Source organism: Dreissena polymorpha, chromosome 1 (genome assembly GCF_020536995.1).
Source record: "Dreissena polymorpha isolate Duluth1 chromosome 1, UMN_Dpol_1.0, whole genome shotgun sequence".
NCBI lineage: Eukaryota > Metazoa > Mollusca > Bivalvia > Myida > Dreissenidae > Dreissena > Dreissena polymorpha.
Genome location: NC_068355.1, coordinates 154,792,219 through 154,808,334, shown reverse-complemented (window position 1 = coordinate 154,808,334; position 16,116 = coordinate 154,792,219).

Here is a 16,116-nt window from a genome sequence, read left to right as displayed (position 1 = left end):
CATAATACTGATGACTGATGAGTCTGTTGGGTCTTATATTCTCAATGCTACTTAAAATATTAAGTCCATTTCAACGTTTTGACTAATAATAAGCAAATTTGTTAAATTGATATCCCCCGCCAAATAAATTTTGATTATTGATGGGTGCAGAACTAACAGAAAAGTTTATTTTAAGGGTTGTACCCTTATCCCACTTATTTAAAAGTTACAACATAAAAAACCAACAATTGGCAATAACTCTTATTTAAGAAAGTGTAGGGTTATAGTTTTTGCATGACACCTCTCCTCATTGATATCTTAACATCCATTAAATTTCATCTTTAAATTGTGTATAGTATCTGTGATATATAGTCCTGAAAAGTAACATCAGACTGTGCATGGCACTTATTCTCATTATACACCCATGAAATTTCATGTTGAAATCTTGTATTTATAGTTTCTGAGATATAGCCCTGAAAAGTTACATCATACAAAAACAACAAAGGGCAATAACTCTTATTTAAGAAAGTGAAGGGTTATGGTTCTTATGCATGGTTCTATAAATGAGATATAGCCCTGAAAAGTTACATTATAAAATAACAATAACAAGAAAGGGCAATAACCGTTATGTAAGAAAGTATACCGTTATGGTTCTTGTGCATTGATAATTATACACCCATGAAGTTTCATGTTAAAATCTTGTATAGTATCTGAGATATAGCACTAGTTACATCATACAAAAACAACAAAGCGCAATAACTCTTATTTCAGAAAGCGACGGGTTATGGTTCTTGTGCATGGCACCTCTCTTCAGCTATATTTATACACCCATAAAGTTTTATGTTGAAAACTTATATTGAGTTTCTGAGATAAACCCCTGAAAAGTTTGTGAGTGACTGCACTGACAGACAGACCGACGGTACGTTTAAGTATATTTAGCGTACCCGGGGTACATTAAAGTATACTTAAGAGTACACGGGGTACTTTAAAGCATTACCCGAGCCGAACCGACAATTACCAATCAAGCTTATTGACAAATTAAATAAATGATGATAGTGGTAACTATGATTGTGTGAAATATAATACAATAGTTTTACTGAATTGAGTGTACATGTGAATTAGCTAAAATAATGATAAAAACACCGATTGGGATTATACATTTCTGGAACTGAATTTGGAATAAACAGTTTTTAACCAGGTTTTCCGAAGGAAAAAACTGGTTATTAGATTGGCGAATGCGGGCGGGCTGGCGGGCTGGCTGGCTGGCTGGCGGGCGGAACAAGCTTGTCCGGGCCATAACTTTGTCGTTCATTGTGAGATTTTAAAATCATTTGGCACATTTGTTAACCATCATTAGACGGTGTGTCGCGCGAAAAAATTACGTCAATATCTCCAAGGTCAAGGTCACACTTTGAGTTCAAAGGTAAAAAATATCCATAAATGAGCTTGTCTGGGCTATAACTATGTCATTCATTATGAGATTTTAAAATCATTTGGCACATTTGTTCACCATCATGGGACGGTGTGTCGCACGAAAGAATCACGTCAATATCTCCAATGTCAAGGTCGCCACGACAAAAAATAGATTTATTTTAAAACAAACTTACAAAGGGGGTTAATTTTGTTTGTTCATTTCAAAAGTTCAGTTTGAGTTGTCTCCCTTTATCAGATTTTTTTTCACAATGAAAACCTGGTTTTGTGACAATTTTGTCCCTTGTTAACTTTTTAAGCTGAAAATATATATATATATATATATAATCTGAAAATATTTTCTTAAATCAATGTTATATCTTTGTATTACAACACTGCAACGCTAATGACTGTAAATTAGGCATTATCATATTTCTTTACAACGTAATGCATGTACATCATCGATATATATAACATTTAAAACGAAAATCGTTTTAAAATTCAAATGTTTGCATGGTGTTAGAACTACTGTTTTGATATATCTTTGTTGTGAACAACGTGTTTAGGTTCAATGTCCGAAAAAAAGATGTCCGAAAATAACTGCAAGCTGTTAAAACGCGAAATTAAGTTAAATTGAAACAACATTGCGTAAAATATTATTTTTCATCAGTCTGACATTTTTACGGCGACTGATCGGAGCAATCTCACGGGAGTACTGTGAAAATCGTCAGATTTCCGATTTCTGTGACAGATCTCACGATTTGACAATATTCACGCTACACCGGTCTATTTCGTTTCCGTAGATTTAGGTCATAATACACTAAATAGTTTCCCTATATAATTCAATGTAAAAGCGACAACTTTGAGCGAAAATAAATGCAACATTTTGCACATAGAGACCCCCATAACAATACCTTTTCTTAAAGGCCATTCTAAGCGGAATCGATTTATGCAATAAAAAAGATATGTCATGTACAATGCAAGAAAGAACTTGACACAAATAAAAAACGACTGTTTTTGCAACTTTTTTTTTCGGCCGTTTCTTAGTGGAATGTAACCTTTTCTATTGCAATGGTTTACTATAGTCTTCACGTGTATCATATTTCAGGGATTCAGTAATGAACACCTATTCATGCCCTACCATTATCTCCGCAAGATAACACCCGAATAATGGTAAAACATAAATAGGTGCTATCAAATAACCATATGATACAAACGATTTACAGTGAACAAAAGAAAAGTACCGGTGAATATATTATAACGTAACCTTATATTTGTAAAAGCGCATTTCAACATACGTAAGCAAAACTATTTAGACAAGAGAACCCAGTATCGCTAACCTCATTTATATTTATTGCACTGGTATTGAAAAGCCTAAACCATATGGAAATGAAAAGGAAGCCCTCCTAAAGCAATTTGAATTCAACGATATAATGGCGATTCACGAAGTCGTTTGAAATAAATCTGTAACAATATTTTTATGGCTTCATAAAATATTTATTTATTGTATGATTGTTTTCATAGGGGGCGTGCCGGATTATTTTATGTTTTATGTCACATAAAGAACGAACTTATCGAACAACCTTTGTTAATTAAACCTACTAATGATATCCATTCGTTCACATCACGTGACTTGCTTTAGATCTCCGTGGCATGCGCATTACCTGTCATATAGTGCACTCGTCATTTGTTTGTTTGTGTTAATGGCATTGTTTTGATATTTTAATGACCTATGCAACATAGAAACGACTATACTTCCTTCTTAATGCGCTTTCTATGATACGATATGACAGAATGTCGCTATACAAAGTCGTCTGCAATAAATCTAAAAATATTGTAATGAGTATACCTTACTCCCGTTTCTCAATGTAAAATAACATATATTCTATAATAAATACACAACGACGTTTATTGTTCGTACTGGTTATCCCTTTTGGCATAAAAAGACTGGCTCGTTTATTTGCTGAATGTTACGACACAAGCCGACCCCTATAAATTCACAAGTATCTCCTATATTAACTTTAACTGAATGAGTCTACCATTACGGCGTAGAGGGATTAGCGTTGTTTTACGTACTTATGATCTGTTACTTTCCGTTATGAAATCAACTGTTCTGTTTGTAAGAAATCCAAGTCAGATAGAGATCGAAAGGCGCTTATTCGTACAAATGGTTTCTTGTTTAAATTGCGGTATGTAAAATAATAAATACATGTATCATAGCGGATCTCAAGAAATAGTAAATACTGCAACATCGCAAAGAAATCTCATCTTCTGTGATTGGCAGCGGCTTATATTTATTTCTGTAGGGTGTCGTTCTTTGTTATATATTTATGTTATTCTTTCGTTTTTTAAGGAAATATCAGTAACTTTAAACCTTCATTCACTGTTTGAAACAGTAAACAATTACAGTGAAATAGTTTTCATTGCTTTGCTGTGAAATTGCATGAATTGCTCCAGTTCATCCCTGTAAAAATAATTCTTGTTTGACGACATACGTTTTAGAAACCAAAATAGCTGACCATTGAGTTTTCTTACATTGTGCTCAGGTGAGCCAACTGCAGTTTTTGTTATTCTTCTTAAGAAAAACACCATGTATTCTTTGTATAGAACAAAAATAGATTTCTTAGTATTATGATATAACAATAGGACGGCATGAATAAAAGCACCTGATCGTGTAGTTAAGTTCACATTTGGTTGCAATCGCCAAAAGTGAGGTTGGATATTTCGTCATGAGTCTGAGACAGGGCGTTAAGAGACAGGGCGTTAAGAGACAGGGCGTTAAGAGGCGAATGGATGCATCATCGGAGCAGGATGGGAGTCCGTCGTTGAAGAGCGGCTTTACTTTTCACATTGATAATCCCAACGTGAGTACCTATACTTATTTTGCTGTAAAGTACATGCATATGCCATACCAATATAGCAATCTAACAATGGCTTCATCGGATGCAATTTAGACTTCTAACACGACTGCATTCTTTTTCATTCGTCGTTTAAAGGCGTGAATATTTCAATAGCAGGAACATTATATTAAAATATACTTTCATTAAAATTATAAAAACTTCGTTATCAGCAGTGTAAATAAAGAAAAAATATAATTTCCGTACACTCTATACAAGAAGAAAATTATTGTTAATTTACCATATTCATTGTTCTAATATTAATGATATAAACCCTTATATATTGAACATATTTATTAATTTATTTTACCTGGCATGGCATTAGTAGCATTGGCAATGCAGACAGATGGACTCCATTCGATTGTAGGATAATATTTGCACGATTAGCTCACGTCGGTTCGTCATTTGTAGTAGTAACATGTTGTTTTAACAAAGGTAAGATGTAAAGTGGTACGTTTCTTTAACAGAAGCTTATCAGCGACACAACTAAAGCGAATCTAAAAGAGTTTATAATATACTATATTTTTCAAGAAATAGCGCGGAATAACGATACAACTACAAATACTAACGCACGAGTTGGGCAAACATTATCATACACATGAGAATGTAAACAACCAAAGATACCTAATTGAAAAACGTTGGATACAAATACAATTAATGCAAAACAGAAATCTTTATACTAATTGTTCATTACCAATATGTTAAGTGAACACTACATTTATTGTGGGAGAGCAGAGATGCGAACATTTTGGAACCAGCTATCGAATTATCTAAATAGCAAATCCTATAATGATGCGTTCAACTATTGTAATGTCATATTTGGGGTGCACGAAACACCGAACCAAAAAACATTATACATTATGAGTATATAATTTTACTCACCAAATCATTCAACCGTGTTATTAAGTTAATACAACTTATGCTAATTATGCAGTTTCACTTATTATTTAAAATGAATTATTTTACTTTGAAAAGACATAGCCCTTTCTATTGATAAAAATAAAATCGCAACGATTACATGAAATGTGTTTATAAATATTTGCTAATGCATTTGTTGTGTATGATTCATCTTATGTTGGGCTGTTAAACTACCTTTTTAATTCTTCAATTACTCGCATACCTATACATGTGTCCAACACATCCATCACACAAAAATCACACACCGGTATAAAAATTCAACGTTGCAAAATATGCGGATGTAACGTTTATAAATTGTTGTAAGAAGACACCAACCTAGTAAAGATGTATATTAAGTAAAACAAGACCTGTGTTTGTGAAACACAATTCCCCCTTCTGCGTTATGAAACCGCGCAGCCATTCTATACATAGATGGTGACGTCACTACGTTATTGTCACCTCTATACTTAGACGCATCACGCACCTCCATTTGGAGGCATTTATGACTACGACACAAAGAAGTCCGCGGATGAATGAAGAATTTGCTTTATAAGTAAACATTCATGTTATGATTTAAAAGTTAAGTATTATTTTGTTCAGTCTTACGGTCTTATGTTAGTATCAATTATAATTTTCGTTAGTTTTCAACTATTTCGCTCTTTATTCATTTTTTTAAAAACAGAACTTTCACTTTCGGTTGTATTACAACATGTATCCTTTATTGACGAAAGTTTGCAATGAAATAGCGTTTTCAAAACCGCTTAAAAAGTTTCAGAAGGTGTGTCTGATGCATGTTTTGAAAAGACACAATGTCATAGTTATATTGCCGACTAGTATGGGAACAATTTGATATTTCAAGTTGCTCCATTTGCATTGCAAGAGAAGTTCAAATTGACTTGTTCAGTTTGTTAAATTTTGACACCCTTAATATATATTTTTTATAAGTGCCTGATAATTTTTTTTTTTAAATAATTGAAATCATTGAAAATTTAGTAAAAGCACGGCATTGATGTTCTATGATGGTCATTTTTAGTGGAATAGTATGTTACAAATTACAATAAAACAATTATAACTATTGTATTAATGAATTTAGATTAGGTGTCATTTTTAAATGGGGTAGTAATTCATTATATGAGATTAGCACATTATATAGTTGAAAAATAAATAACACTTTAATGACTTACCATAGTGAAATAAAGTAGCATAGAATATGTTGCAGGTCACAAAATGCAAAACTGAAGTTCAAACTCAGAAGAAGCTTTGCAAATATTTTACACTGACAACACTGTTGATTTTCCAAAAAAAATCCTTCCTATCTTCCTGCCCTAGTTTTTTTGGGGAAAATTTTAATATTATTAATATCATTGAGTTAAATTATTAAAATATCAATATGTTTTGATTACATTAGCTAATTATAGTAATATATTATTAATAATGAAATACTTTGCGAGGAAAGTCCCATTCTGTTTTAATTAGTCTTAATTACCTACTAGTTAAATTGAAATTATCAGTGACATCCAATATTTGAATTATATGCGTGTGAATGCATATGTTTTTTTGACAGTTACATAGTACCCTATTTAATTGTATAACAACAAATAACTATAGTTCCACAACCCAGCCCTAGTTTACACAAACTGAATTAATTCATCAATTGATCCTATTTAATTATATTAAAAACAACATGTGTAAGATTTTGAGAATATCCCATGTATTCCTCTAGTATTCCTTTAGTACACCCAGGGTTGGCACCAATCGACCGCCCCGGTTTTAACCGGCGGTTTTTACTGGTTAATACCGCCCCGGTCAATACTCCCAAATTTGTCATTACTGGTCAATACTGGTCGATTGAACTTTACCCCCAATTTTGATTAATATTCCATGCTTAATTAACAATATTGACAATATAAATTAAACAGACATGTTGCCAATAATGTCTTAAGCTATTAATACCCACTATTTTATACCTGTTCATGCAAATAAGTCAAAGTTGGTCAACTGGATTTTTCTGGTTGATTGTTTTTTTTGTTCAATTCTAATGAATCATGAATGCTCAGAAAATTCTGTGCTTGATTCAACACGAACCTGTCAATTACTGTGTATTAGTTGTTCCTCATGCCCCACGTCCCCAGTCTTCTCACAGTCTTCTCACCTATACAGGTTAGGGCATCCAAAACTGATAATAGGGCCTTAAATGGCACCTTCTTGACACAACCCTTACTTGTCATGTATTCTTGCCTGGATTTCTTTAAGTACTTTTTAAACAAAATAGGGAAAAAATATGTCATTTTCCATTGATATAAAAATTAAAAAAAACATAATTAGAAATAATTATTAAAAGAAAGTAGAGTAGACCCACAATTGGTAAACATTATTTGTTGGCAAAATCAAGAACTTTGATTGCTTATTCTTTTGAAGACCAATTGAACTTTAAAATATGAAAACCCTCTTAATACAGAAAGGAGACAAGTTAGAAGTAACTATTAAATTAATAGCAAGTTATCTCCTTTTGTGTGAGTGAAATGAAATAGCCTAAGGGCAGATTTGCTTCATTGTCATTTTCAGAGACATAACACTGCATGCATATTATTACCAATTAAGGCTTAGGGACCAGATTTATGACCCTAGAAACCACACTAGTTCTGTTTGTCATTCTGCCTATTAAATAGATATATCAATAGATCAGTGAAATGATTTATTATGGTTGTTTTTAGGGAAGCCTCAAACAAATTTTACCAATTAAATAGATCTAATTAGAATTGTTTTTATAAGTACCTGTATTGTTTCTTTCATTTATTGAGATCCTTGAAAAATTGAGTAAAAACACAGCTTTGATGGTCATTTAAAGTGGAATAGTTGTGATTTTTAATGAAGAATAATAACTATATCCAAGTTTTAACTGAAACACAAATTATTTTGACTAAATGAATATCATATTGGGATATTTATTTTGAGACAAGTAAATAAAATTGTTTTGTAACATTTAAAGGGGCCTTTTCACAGATTTTGGCATTTTTTTTAACTTATTCATTATATGCTTTATATTGATAAATGTAAACATTGGATCGTAAAAGCTCCAGTAAAAAATCAAGAAAAAATTTAAAAAAAGGAAAAGAACATTGCCCGGAGCAGGTTTCGAACCAGTGACCCCTGGAGTCCTGAAGTAAAAACGCTCTAGCCTACTGAGCTATTCCGCCGAGTGTACATCTTTGACGTATTTTGTACCTTATATAAGCAATCTTCGTAGTTTCACAAAATTTAACGACAAAAACAGAACTCTCCAAATTATTCAATCGTTTCGCGTTGCAACGCTTTATAATTTTTATGTTTTAAAATCGTAAAAAGATGCATATAATGGCTATATTAGAGCATGGTTAATGTTCAGTATTACTGTTTCCTCACAAATATCATAACTAAAACGAAAACTTACGAACCTGAAACAACTTTTTTCAATTTTGTCAATTTACCAAAGCGTAAAAAGATCCCTTTAAATTATAATGTCCCAATACAGCTAGTATGAACATTTTACATTGATTTGTAGTACTCAGGTGTTACCTCTCAAAAATATTCTTTAAAAATTAAAGGAAACTCAACGATGAAAATATTTTCAGAACCAGGCAAATAATAGGAAAGTTATGTTTTCACTAATATTAAGTAACAACACACACCTACCATTGAACAATATATCAGGCACTTATGGTGCAATATACAAGCGTTAATTGGATTAGCAAGTGTATATAACAAGATAACAGCTATTGTATAAAGGGGTACTTATGGTGCAATATACAGGCCCATTAATCATCATTGATGAGATTAGGTGACATCTTTGAAGGGGGATAGTCATTCATAAGATGAGATTAGTACATTATCATACAAAAACATTTTTATGTAGTTTATCACTGTTTTAATTATTATTAATAAATTGCTTTAAATTTACCTTTTTTTTAATTCATAAAGTTATTAATTTTTCCTTAAATTCCACAAATTCATTTAATAAAAACGGGTAATTGTGTTTTGTGTTTCTTATATCAATAAGTTTTTATTACATTTGCTAATAAATTATATTATTAATAATGAAATAATGTGCACGGAAAGTTCAATTCTGTTTTATTTAGTCTAAATGAGTTAATATAATATATAAAATAAAATATCAGTGACATCCAATAATTTGATAATAAACATATGAATGCATGAAAAAAATGTTGACAGTTACAAAGTAAATATTTATTTATCATATTTATCTGTTACAAGGAAAACAGTGTCGAAATTAATTTTAATTTGATTTTACCATTTTCATTTCACCAATTGACCATATTTAATTGGATAAAAAACAACAAACACTGCATTTGCACAACCCTGCCCAGGTTCACTCAAACTGAAATAAGGTGTTAATTGTGTATTCAAAACGGGTCTTGATTACACATTATTCTTGGTTGCATTTGTGTTGAGCAACATGTATAAGATACTCAGTAAGATTTTGAGGATATTCCATGTATTCCACTAGTACACCAACATGCACTTACTAATGATTTACATGCAATCATTACACAGTTAAACCCTCCAAAAAACAATTCTAAAACCAAAAAACCATACAAGCTGCTTCATAGATATTAAAAGTTAATTAAAGACTTCATAAACAAAATAATCATTTTTGATAATAAACAAAGATTGTACTTCAACCGAACAATTATAAATTTATTGGGGGGGGGGGGAACATCTGCACTAAAACTAAAATGGGGGGGAAACGTCTGGGGAGGAATTGTCTTTGCGGGAAAACGTCTTGGGGAGGAAACGTCAGGGGGGGGGGGGGAAATGACCGGAAACCATTCCCAAAATGGTGAAAAAAAACACTGGCATATAAATTAAATGGAAAACATACAATATTTTGTTTGTGAGTGACTGCACTGACAGACAGACCGACGGTACGTTTAAGTATATTTAGCGTACCCGGGGTACATTAAAGTATACTTAAGAGTACACGGGGTACTTTAAAGCATTACCCGAGCCGAACCGACAATTACCAATCAAGCTTATTGACAAATTAAATAAATGATGATAGTGGTAACTATGATTGTGTGAAATATAATACAATAGTTTTACTGAATTGAGTGTACATGTGAATTAGCTAAAATAATGATAAAAACACCGATTGGGATTATACATTTCTGGAACTGAATTTGGAATAAACAGTTTTTAACCAGGTTTTCCGAAGGAAAAAACTGGTTATTAGATTGGCGAATGCGGGCGGGCTGGCGGGCTGGCTGGCTGGCTGGCGGGCGGAACAAGCTTGTCCGGGCCATAACTTTGTCGTTCATTGTGAGATTTTAAAATCATTTGGCACATTTGTTAACCATCATTAGACGGTGTGTCGCGCGAAAAAATTACGTCAATATCTCCAAGGTCAAGGTCACACTTTGAGTTCAAAGGTAAAAAATATCCATAAATGAGCTTGTCTGGGCTATAACTATGTCATTCATTATGAGATTTTAAAATCATTTGGCACATTTGTTCACCATCATGGGACGGTGTGTCGCACGAAAGAATCACGTCAATATCTCCAATGTCAAGGTCGCCACGACAAAAAATAGATTTATTTTAAAACAAACTTACAAAGGGGGTTAATTTTGTTTGTTCATTTCAAAAGTTCAGTTTGAGTTGTCTCCCTTTATCAGATTTTTTTTCACAATGAAAACCTGGTTTTGTGACAATTTTGTCCCTTGTTAACTTTTTAAGCTGAAAATATATATATATATATATATAATCTGAAAATATTTTCTTAAATCAATGTTATATCTTTGTATTACAACACTGCAACGCTAATGACTGTAAATTAGGCATTATCATATTTCTTTACAACGTAATGCATGTACATCATCGATATATATAACATTTAAAACGAAAATCGTTTTAAAATTCAAATGTTTGCATGGTGTTAGAACTACTGTTTTGATATATCTTTGTTGTGAACAACGTGTTTAGGTTCAATGTCCGAAAAAAAGATGTCCGAAAATAACTGCAAGCTGTTAAAACGCGAAATTAAGTTAAATTGAAACAACATTGCGTAAAATATTATTTTTCATCAGTCTGACATTTTTACGGCGACTGATCGGAGCAATCTCACGGGAGTACTGTGAAAATCGTCAGATTTCCGATTTCTGTGACAGATCTCACGATTTGACAATATTCACGCTACACCGGTCTATTTCGTTTCCGTAGATTTAGGTCATAATACACTAAATAGTTTCCCTATATAATTCAATGTAAAAGCGACAACTTTGAGCGAAAATAAATGCAACATTTTGCACATAGAGACCCCCATAACAATACCTTTTCTTAAAGGCCATTCTAAGCGGAATCGATTTATGCAATAAAAAAGATATGTCATGTACAATGCAAGAAAGAACTTGACACAAATAAAAAACGACTGTTTTTGCAACTTTTTTTTTCGGCCGTTTCTTAGTGGAATGTAACCTTTTCTATTGCAATGGTTTACTATAGTCTTCACGTGTATCATATTTCAGGGATTCAGTAATGAACACCTATTCATGCCCTACCATTATCTCCGCAAGATAACACCCGAATAATGGTAAAACATAAATAGGTGCTATCAAATAACCATATGATACAAACGATTTACAGTGAACAAAAGAAAAGTACCGGTGAATATATTATAACGTAACCTTATATTTGTAAAAGCGCATTTCAACATACGTAAGCAAAACTATTTAGACAAGAGAACCCAGTATCGCTAACCTCATTTATATTTATTGCACTGGTATTGAAAAGCCTAAACCATATGGAAATGAAAAGGAAGCCCTCCTAAAGCAATTTGAATTCAACGATATAATGGCGATTCACGAAGTCGTTTGAAATAAATCTGTAACAATATTTTTATGGCTTCATAAAATATTTATTTATTGTATGATTGTTTTCATAGGGGGCGTGCCGGATTATTTTATGTTTTATGTCACATAAAGAACGAACTTATCGAACAACCTTTGTTAATTAAACCTACTAATGATATCCATTCGTTCACATCACGTGACTTGCTTTAGATCTCCGTGGCATGCGCATTACCTGTCATATAGTGCACTCGTCATTTGTTTGTTTGTGTTAATGGCATTGTTTTGATATTTTAATGACCTATGCAACATAGAAACGACTATACTTCCTTCTTAATGCGCTTTCTATGATACGATATGACAGAATGTCGCTATACAAAGTCGTCTGCAATAAATCTAAAAATATTGTAATGAGTATACCTTACTCCCGTTTCTCAATGTAAAATAACATATATTCTATAATAAATACACAACGACGTTTATTGTTCGTACTGGTTATCCCTTTTGGCATAAAAAGACTGGCTCGTTTATTTGCTGAATGTTACGACACAAGCCGACCCCTATAAATTCACAAGTATCTCCTATATTAACTTTAACTGAATGAGTCTACCATTACGGCGTAGAGGGATTAGCGTTGTTTTACGTACTTATGATCTGTTACTTTCCGTTATGAAATCAACTGTTCTGTTTGTAAGAAATCCAAGTCAGATAGAGATCGAAAGGCGCTTATTCGTACAAATGGTTTCTTGTTTAAATTGCGGTATGTAAAATAATAAATACATGTATCATAGCGGATCTCAAGAAATAGTAAATACTGCAACATCGCAAAGAAATCTCATCTTCTGTGATTGGCAGCGGCTTATATTTATTTCTGTAGGGTGTCGTTCTTTGTTATATATTTATGTTATTCTTTCGTTTTTTAAGGAAATATCAGTAACTTTAAACCTTCATTCACTGTTTGAAACAGTAAACAATTACAGTGAAATAGTTTTCATTGCTTTGCTGTGAAATTGCATGAATTGCTCCAGTTCATCCCTGTAAAAATAATTCTTGTTTGACGACATACGTTTTAGAAACCAAAATAGCTGACCATTGAGTTTTCTTACATTGTGCTCAGGTGAGCCAACTGCAGTTTTTGTTATTCTTCTTAAGAAAAACACCATGTATTCTTTGTATAGAACAAAAATAGATTTCTTAGTATTATGATATAACAATAGGACGGCATGAATAAAAGCACCTGATCGTGTAGTTAAGTTCACATTTGGTTGCAATCGCCAAAAGTGAGGTTGGATATTTCGTCATGAGTCTGAGACAGGGCGTTAAGAGACAGGGCGTTAAGAGACAGGGCGTTAAGAGGCGAATGGATGCATCATCGGAGCAGGATGGGAGTCCGTCGTTGAAGAGCGGCTTTACTTTTCACATTGATAATCCCAACGTGAGTACCTATACTTATTTTGCTGTAAAGTACATGCATATGCCATACCAATATAGCAATCTAACAATGGCTTCATCGGATGCAATTTAGACTTCTAACACGACTGCATTCTTTTTCATTCGTCGTTTAAAGGCGTGAATATTTCAATAGCAGGAACATTATATTAAAATATACTTTCATTAAAATTATAAAAACTTCGTTATCAGCAGTGTAAATAAAGAAAAAATATAATTTCCGTACACTCTATACAAGAAGAAAATTATTGTTAATTTACCATATTCATTGTTCTAATATTAATGATATAAACCCTTATATATTGAACATATTTATTAATTTATTTTACCTGGCATGGCATTAGTAGCATTGGCAATGCAGACAGATGGACTCCATTCGATTGTAGGATAATATTTGCACGATTAGCTCACGTCGGTTCGTCATTTGTAGTAGTAACATGTTGTTTTAACAAAGGTAAGATGTAAAGTGGTACGTTTCTTTAACAGAAGCTTATCAGCGACACAACTAAAGCGAATCTAAAAGAGTTTATAATATACTATATTTTTCAAGAAATAGCGCGGAATAACGATACAACTACAAATACTAACGCACGAGTTGGGCAAACATTATCATACACATGAGAATGTAAACAACCAAAGATACCTAATTGAAAAACGTTGGATACAAATACAATTAATGCAAAACAGAAATCTTTATACTAATTGTTCATTACCAATATGTTAAGTGAACACTACATTTATTGTGGGAGAGCAGAGATGCGAACATTTTGGAACCAGCTATCGAATTATCTAAATAGCAAATCCTATAATGATGCGTTCAACTATTGTAATGTCATATTTGGGGTGCACGAAACACCGAACCAAAAAACATTATACATTATGAGTATATAATTTTACTCACCAAATCATTCAACCGTGTTATTAAGTTAATACAACTTATGCTAATTATGCAGTTTCACTTATTATTTAAAATGAATTATTTTACTTTGAAAAGACATAGCCCTTTCTATTGATAAAAATAAAATCGCAACGATTACATGAAATGTGTTTATAAATATTTGCTAATGCATTTGTTGTGTATGATTCATCTTATGTTGGGCTGTTAAACTACCTTTTTAATTCTTCAATTACTCGCATACCTATACATGTGTCCAACACATCCATCACACAAAAATCACACACCGGTATAAAAATTCAACGTTGCAAAATATGCGGATGTAACGTTTATAAATTGTTGTAAGAAGACACCAACCTAGTAAAGATGTATATTAAGTAAAACAAGACCTGTGTTTGTGAAACACAATTCCCCCTTCTGCGTTATGAAACCGCGCAGCCATTCTATACATAGATGGTGACGTCACTACGTTATTGTCACCTCTATACTTAGACGCATCACGCACCTCCATTTGGAGGCATTTATGACTACGACACAAAGAAGTCCGCGGATGAATGAAGAATTTGCTTTATAAGTAAACATTCATGTTATGATTTAAAAGTTAAGTATTATTTTGTTCAGTCTTACGGTCTTATGTTAGTATCAATTATAATTTTCGTTAGTTTTCAACTATTTCGCTCTTTATTCATTTTTTTAAAAACAGAACTTTCACTTTCGGTTGTATTACAACATGTATCCTTTATTGACGAAAGTTTGCAATGAAATAGCGTTTTCAAAACCGCTTAAAAAGTTTCAGAAGGTGTGTCTGATGCATGTTTTGAAAAGACACAATGTCATAGTTATATTGCCGACTAGTATGGGAACAATTTGATATTTCAAGTTGCTCCATTTGCATTGCAAGAGAAGTTCAAATTGACTTGTTCAGTTTGTTAAATTTTGACACCCTTAATATATATTTTTTATAAGTGCCTGATAATTTTTTTTTTTAAATAATTGAAATCATTGAAAATTTAGTAAAAGCACGGCATTGATGTTCTATGATGGTCATTTTTAGTGGAATAGTATGTTACAAATTACAATAAAACAATTATAACTATTGTATTAATGAATTTAGATTAGGTGTCATTTTTAAATGGGGTAGTAATTCATTATATGAGATTAGCACATTATATAGTTGAAAAATAAATAACACTTTAATGACTTACCATAGTGAAATAAAGTAGCATAGAATATGTTGCAGGTCACAAAATGCAAAACTGAAGTTCAAACTCAGAAGAAGCTTTGCAAATATTTTACACTGACAACACTGTTGATTTTCCAAAAAAAATCCTTCCTATCTTCCTGCCCTAGTTTTTTTGGGGAAAATTTTAATATTATTAATATCATTGAGTTAAATTATTAAAATATCAATATGTTTTGATTACATTAGCTAATTATAGTAATATATTATTAATAATGAAATACTTTGCGAGGAAAGTCCCATTCTGTTTTAATTAGTCTTAATTACCTACTAGTTAAATTGAAATTATCAGTGACATCCAATATTTGAATTATATGCGTGTGAATGCATATGTTTTTTTGACAGTTACATAGTACCCTATTTAATTGTATAACAACAAATAACTATAGTTCCACAACCCAGCCCTAGTTTACACAAACTGAATTAATTCATCAATTGATCCTATTTAATTATATTAAAAACAACATGTGTAAGATTTTGAGAATATCCCATGTATTCCTCTAGTAT